The sequence below is a fragment of the Oncorhynchus kisutch genome, linkage group LG6 (genome assembly GCF_002021735.2).
Source record: "Oncorhynchus kisutch isolate 150728-3 linkage group LG6, Okis_V2, whole genome shotgun sequence".
Taxonomy (NCBI): Eukaryota; Metazoa; Chordata; class Actinopteri; order Salmoniformes; family Salmonidae; genus Oncorhynchus; species Oncorhynchus kisutch.
In genome coordinates, this window is record NC_034179.2 from 11,710,381 (window position 1) to 11,716,413 (window position 6,033).

Genomic DNA, 6,033 nt, shown 5'->3' on the forward strand with positions numbered 1-6,033 from the left:
CCCCACACACACACACAAACACACGCGCTCCCCAATCCCCCTCTCATAGGAGCGTTGATTACGTGGCAGCCCAAACTGACCACCACTATTCTCCTGTGCGTGAAAGGTTAACCTTGCGTTGTCCATCCACGCTAGTTAGTCATCAATCATTTGAAGGAAAGTCTATGATACATAACCGAAACCGATTATACATGCGTGGTTGAACATCCATCCACCATATCATGAACATTTCACATCGTCAGACAATGAGATAATAAATCACAATCGATTTGACTACGTGATGGCTTGATCATCTATGGTCTGATATTCAAAGTATAGGCTTAACATACAGCAAAACATCTAGCCTAGAACATGATTCTGCTTTACACTAAAGTCCCCCTCCTATAGCATGTAGAGCCTATGATTGTGGGCTCCCAAAGGAAAAAAGTTATCTTCCATGCTCAAGAAAAAGGAAAAGCATTTGATCAGGCCTGTACAGCTTGTTTGGAATGGAGTTTAAAAGAGTTCGCTGAGCTACTCTTGACTTAATGCTTCTATAGGCCCTATAGGCTTCGGCTTGGTGAGATAATGCAGTTGATTATCCTCCACATGCCTTCATTCATCATTAATCAAACAGTTCTAGCCAATATAGTAAATTCTGGTGGGTGGTCGTGATGGGTGGTCATGGTGGGTGGTTATGGTCATGGTGGGTGGTTATGGTCGTGGTGGGTGGTCATGGTGGGTGGTTATAGTGGGTGGTTGTGGTTGGATGACAGTTTGCTATGGTTGTGGTGGGTGGTCATGATTGGATAACAAGCATCATGGGAGAGATGATGACCGGAAGAACACAAACAGATGATGTCACACACTGTAATGACAAATAGCATCTTTGTATCTGATCACCTACCCACCTCCTTCCTTCTTCCCCCTCCATCCTCCACCATCGTCTCCCCCTGTGTTTCCTGCCATCTTCTCCTGCCTCGTCACCACCCTCTTCCCCCTCTTTCCCTCTGCCTCCACACCCTCTTCCTCCTACCCCCTGCCGTCCCATCCCCTCTCTCGTCTTGCCACATCCTGTGGACCACCCTGGGGGCCCAGTCAGTCTCTCTCTCTCTCTCTCTCTCTGCACCATCTATCTTTCTCTCTCTCTCTCTGCATCCTCTCTATCTCCCTCTTTCTCTTTTTCCCTCTCTCTCTCTCTCTCTCTCTCTCTCTCTCTCTCTCTCTCTCTCTCCACCATCTATCTCTCTCTGTGCCCTCTCTATCGCTCTCTTACCCTCTCTCTCTCTCTCTCTCTCTCTCTCTCTCTCTCTCTCTCTCTCTCCACCATCTATCTCTCTCTGTGCCCTCTCTATCGCTCTCTTACCCTGTCTCTCTCTCTCTCTCTCTCTGCACCATCTATCTCTCTCTGCGCCCTCTCTATCGCTCTCTTACCCTGTCTCTCTCTCTCTCTCTCTCTCTCTTTCTCTGTTTCATCTCTCTGTTTCAAGCTGATAGTTACAGTTACAGCATTTCCTCCTAAAATCTTCTGGATTCGAGATGCCAAATCTTGTATTTTTTTTTGTCAAAATCATAATGACAAAATGTGGTGTGATATCCTGCTCATTACAATGGCACCGTTTGAAATGTTTACTTGACAACGGGTACTATATGTAAATCTATATAGGCCTAATTACAGTGTTTATTTTCTGGGTTAGGGCTTTGGCCAGATAAACATTGACTCTTGTAACTGTGCATGTTTGTAGTGTAACACAGTTTTCCTACAGAAAATCTTGCTGTGTTTGTTCTACAGTAACTACATCCACCTTTAAATGATACACTGTATTTGAATTGCAATCTTTCTCATAATTATACTAATTCTTCCATGCCTTTCTAAGACATGCAAGACAATGACTGTGAAGAAGCCTGTATAAAAAATGATAGGGTGTAAACTTGTCCCTCTGAGGACCAAACTAGTTTTATTGATTTTTTTTTAACCTTTATTTAACTAGGCAAGTCAGTTAAGAACAAATTCTTATTTTCAATGACGGCCTAGGAACAGTGGGTTAACTGCCTGTTCAGGGGCAGAACGACAGATTGTCAACTCGGGGGTTTGAACTTGCAACCTTTCGGTTACTAGTCCAACGCTCTAACCACTAGGCTACCCTGCCGCCCCATTTGCTGGGTTGGATACTGAATCGCCACAAGGCTGCCGGCTAGAGCAGTATGGATGCTGTCTTGACTGACTTGTCACGTACATCACCATCAACCAACACACTGGAGATCTTTAGGGTGCTTTATTAATGAGTAACTGTAGATAGTGGTTTTACATAGGTAGAAAAGAGAGAACATATTATAGTACACAATGATATGCAATTATGACTGTAAGATGCATACAACACAAAGGCTGGATCAACTTGGTTTACTAGAATATTTACATTTTTACATTTGAGTAATTTCAGCAGACGCTCTTATCCAGAGTAGTGAGTGCATACATTTTCATTTTTTTGAATATGCAATGTAAACATAATGAAATAAGGCTTTACGCAGAAGTGAATACTGAAGAGAATCCAATCCTGATGGTATATATGTTTTAATAGGCTGCTATTACATCTAAATGGAAGGATAATGAAGTAAAAGAGAACATTAATTACAATAGCAGAATATAATTGCTATCACATCACTGGGCAGCTCTCGGCTGTGCTTCCCTTGTGGTCTGTAATGGTTTGCAAGCCGTGCCACATCCGACGAGCGTCAGAGCCGGTGTAGTACGATTTGATCTTAGTCCTGTATTTGCATGTTTGATGGTTCGTCTGAGGGCATAGCAATATTTCTTATAAGCTTCTGGGTTAGAGTCCCGCTCCTTGAAAACGGCAGCTCCAGCCTTTAGCTCAGTGTGGATGTTGCCTGTAATCCATGGCTTCTGGTTGGGGTATGTACGTACGGTCACTGTGGGGACGACATCATCGATGCACTTATTGATGAAGCCAATGACTGATGTGGTGTACTCCTCAATGCCATTGGAAGAATCCCGGAACATATTCCAGTCTGTGTTAGCAAAACAGTCCTGTAGCTTAGCATCTGCTTCATCTGACCACTTTTTTATTGATCTAGTCACTTGTGCTTCCTGCTTTAATTTTTGCTTGTAAGCAGGAATCAGGAGGATAGAATTATGGTCAGATTTGCCAAATGGAGGGAGAGGGAAAGCTTTGTATGCGTCTCTGTATGTGGAGTAATGGTGGTCCAGAGTTTTTTCCCCTCTGGTTGCACATTTAACATGCTGATAGAAATTTGCTAAAGCAGATTTAAGTTTCCCTGCATTGAAGTCCCTGGCTACTACTAGGAGCTCCGCCTCTGGGTGAGTGTTTTCTTGTTTGCTTATGGCGGAATACAGCTCATTCAATGCTGTCTTAGTGCCAGCCTCAGTCTACGGTGGTATGTAAACAGCTACGAAAAATACAGATAAAAACTCTCTAGGTAGATAGTGTGGTCTACAGCTTTCATGGGATACTCTACCTCTGGCGAGCAATAGCTCGAGACTTCCTTAGATATTGTGCACAGTTGTTATTTACAAAAAGACATAGTCTGCTGCCCCTTGTCTTACCGGCTCCGCTGTTCTATCCTGCCGGTGCAGCATATAACCAGCCAGCTGTATGTTGATAGGGACGTCGTTCAGCCACAACTCTGTGAAGCATAAGATATTACAGTTTTGAATGTCCCGATCGTAGTTTAATCTTCCGCGTAGGTCATCGATTTTATTATCCAAAGATTGCATGTTTGCTAGCAGAATGGAAGGAAGTGGGGGTTTGTTCGATCGCCTACGAATTCGCAGAAGGCAGTCCGTCCTCCGGATCCTTTTTTCTTCTCCGCGCCGTTGTTACATCTAGGTGGTGAAGGTAGGCAACATTACCTTCCTCCACACTGATGTTCAACACAGTGTCCCCACAAAGGTGCGTACTCAGTCCCCTCCTGTACTCCCTGTATATGACTGCATGCCCTCACACAGTTCCAACTCCATCATCAAGTTCGCTGATGACACGACAGTAGTAGGCCTGATTACCAACAGCGACGAGACAGCCGACAGGGAGTAGGTAAGCACTCTGACGGTGTGGTGCCCAGTATACAACCCCTCCCTCAACATCAGCAAATCAAAGGAGCTGATTGTGAACTTTAGGAGGAACCAGGCTGGGCAAGCTCCCATCCTCATCAACTGGGGGGAGGTCAAAAACGTAAAGTTACTCAGAGTACACATCTCAGACATTTGTATTTATTATGGATCAGTTACGCTCGTCGTTTGAATGAGGAGACCAAGGTGCAGCGTGGTAGGCGAATATCTTACTTTTATTAAAATGAACACCGAAAAACAACAAAATACAAAACGACCGTACAGTTCTGCAGGCTACACAGCAACTATACAAAATCAAGATCCCACAAACTAAGGTGGGAAAAAGGCTGCCTAAGTATGATCCCCAATCAGAGACAACGATAGACAGCTGCCTTTGATTGGGAACCATACCAGGCCAAACAAAGAAATAGGAAAACTAGATTGCCCACCCTCGTCACACCTTGACTAAAAAGGATCTCTAAGGTCAGGGCGTGACAGGATCCCTATTAGCTGCTGCCAAGGAAGCAGCACTTTTTCCAAAAGTTTACTATGGGTTGGTAGCAGGCTGATTGGTCGGCTGTTTGACCCAGTAAAGGGCCCTTTGCTATTGGGTAGCGGATTTACTTTTGCTTCCCTCCAAGCCTGAGGGCACATATGTTCCTGTAGGCTTAGAATGAAGAGATGACAAATAGGAGTGGCAATATAGTCTGCTATCATACTCAGTCATTTTCCATGCATGTTGTCAGACCCATGTGGCTTGTCAGTGTTGATAGACAACAATAATTATTTTACCTCTTCCACAATCACTTTATGGAATTCAAAATTACAATGCTTGTCTTTCATAATTTGGTCAGTTATGATTGGACGAGTAGGTTCAGAGTTTGTTGTTGTCATGTCATGCCTACTTTTGCTAATCTTGCCAATAAAAAAATCATTAAAGTAGTTGGCAATATCAGGGGTTTTGTGATGAATGAACCATCTGATTCAACGAAGGATGGAGCTGAGTTTGCCTTTTTGCCCCAAATTTAATTTAAGGTGCTCCAAAGCTTTTAACTATCATTCTTTATTTAATAGTACAGTTTCTTCTTTTTGTTTGTTAAGTTTATTCACATAATTTCTCAATTTACAGTACATTTGACGATCAGCTCTGCAGCCAGACTTATTTGCCATTCCTTTTGCCTCATCACTCTCAACCATACAATTGTTCAATTCATCATCAATCCACAAGGATTTAACAGTTTTTACAGTCGTTTTCCTACTGGGTGCATGCTTATTAGTAACTGGAATAAGCAATTTCACAAATGTGTCAAGTGTAGCTTTTGGTTGCTCTTCATTTCACACAACAGACCTGGCAAATATCACTTACATCTTCAACATAGGAATCACTACAAAACCTCTTGTATGATCTCTATATTAGGTCCAGCCTTTGGAACTTTGGTTTTCCTGGATATGCTACTAAATTATGATCACTACATCTGATGGATCTGGATACTGCTTTAGAGCAGATTTCTGCAATATAAACGGCAACATCTCTACTATTGACATTCCTGTCTCTTCTGAAGATGTTGAAACCATGTATTGCTACCACTGTATCATCAAAGGTATCTCTTTCAGAGATAGTCAGTATATCAATGTTATTTGTTACTAACAAGTTATCAATTTCATGAACCTTGTTTCTCAGGCTACACATGTAAATGTGAGCTATGTTTAGTGCTTTTCTGCAATTCTTGATTGCTTTTATTGCTTTACTGGGTGGCTTATAAGAGGTAGACATGACAGTGGTATTTATTTTTGAGCTGATAGTGCAGGATGAACTGCATACAGTGGGCTTCCTACTAGGGCAAACCGCCTCAGTGCTAACAATATAACTGACAGTAGCTGTTGGATTGACAGAGGCGTTCAGGGGACTTAGAGGAACATAAAGTTACTTACATTATGACTTCCAACACCCCTGGGACTGTCACGCCCTG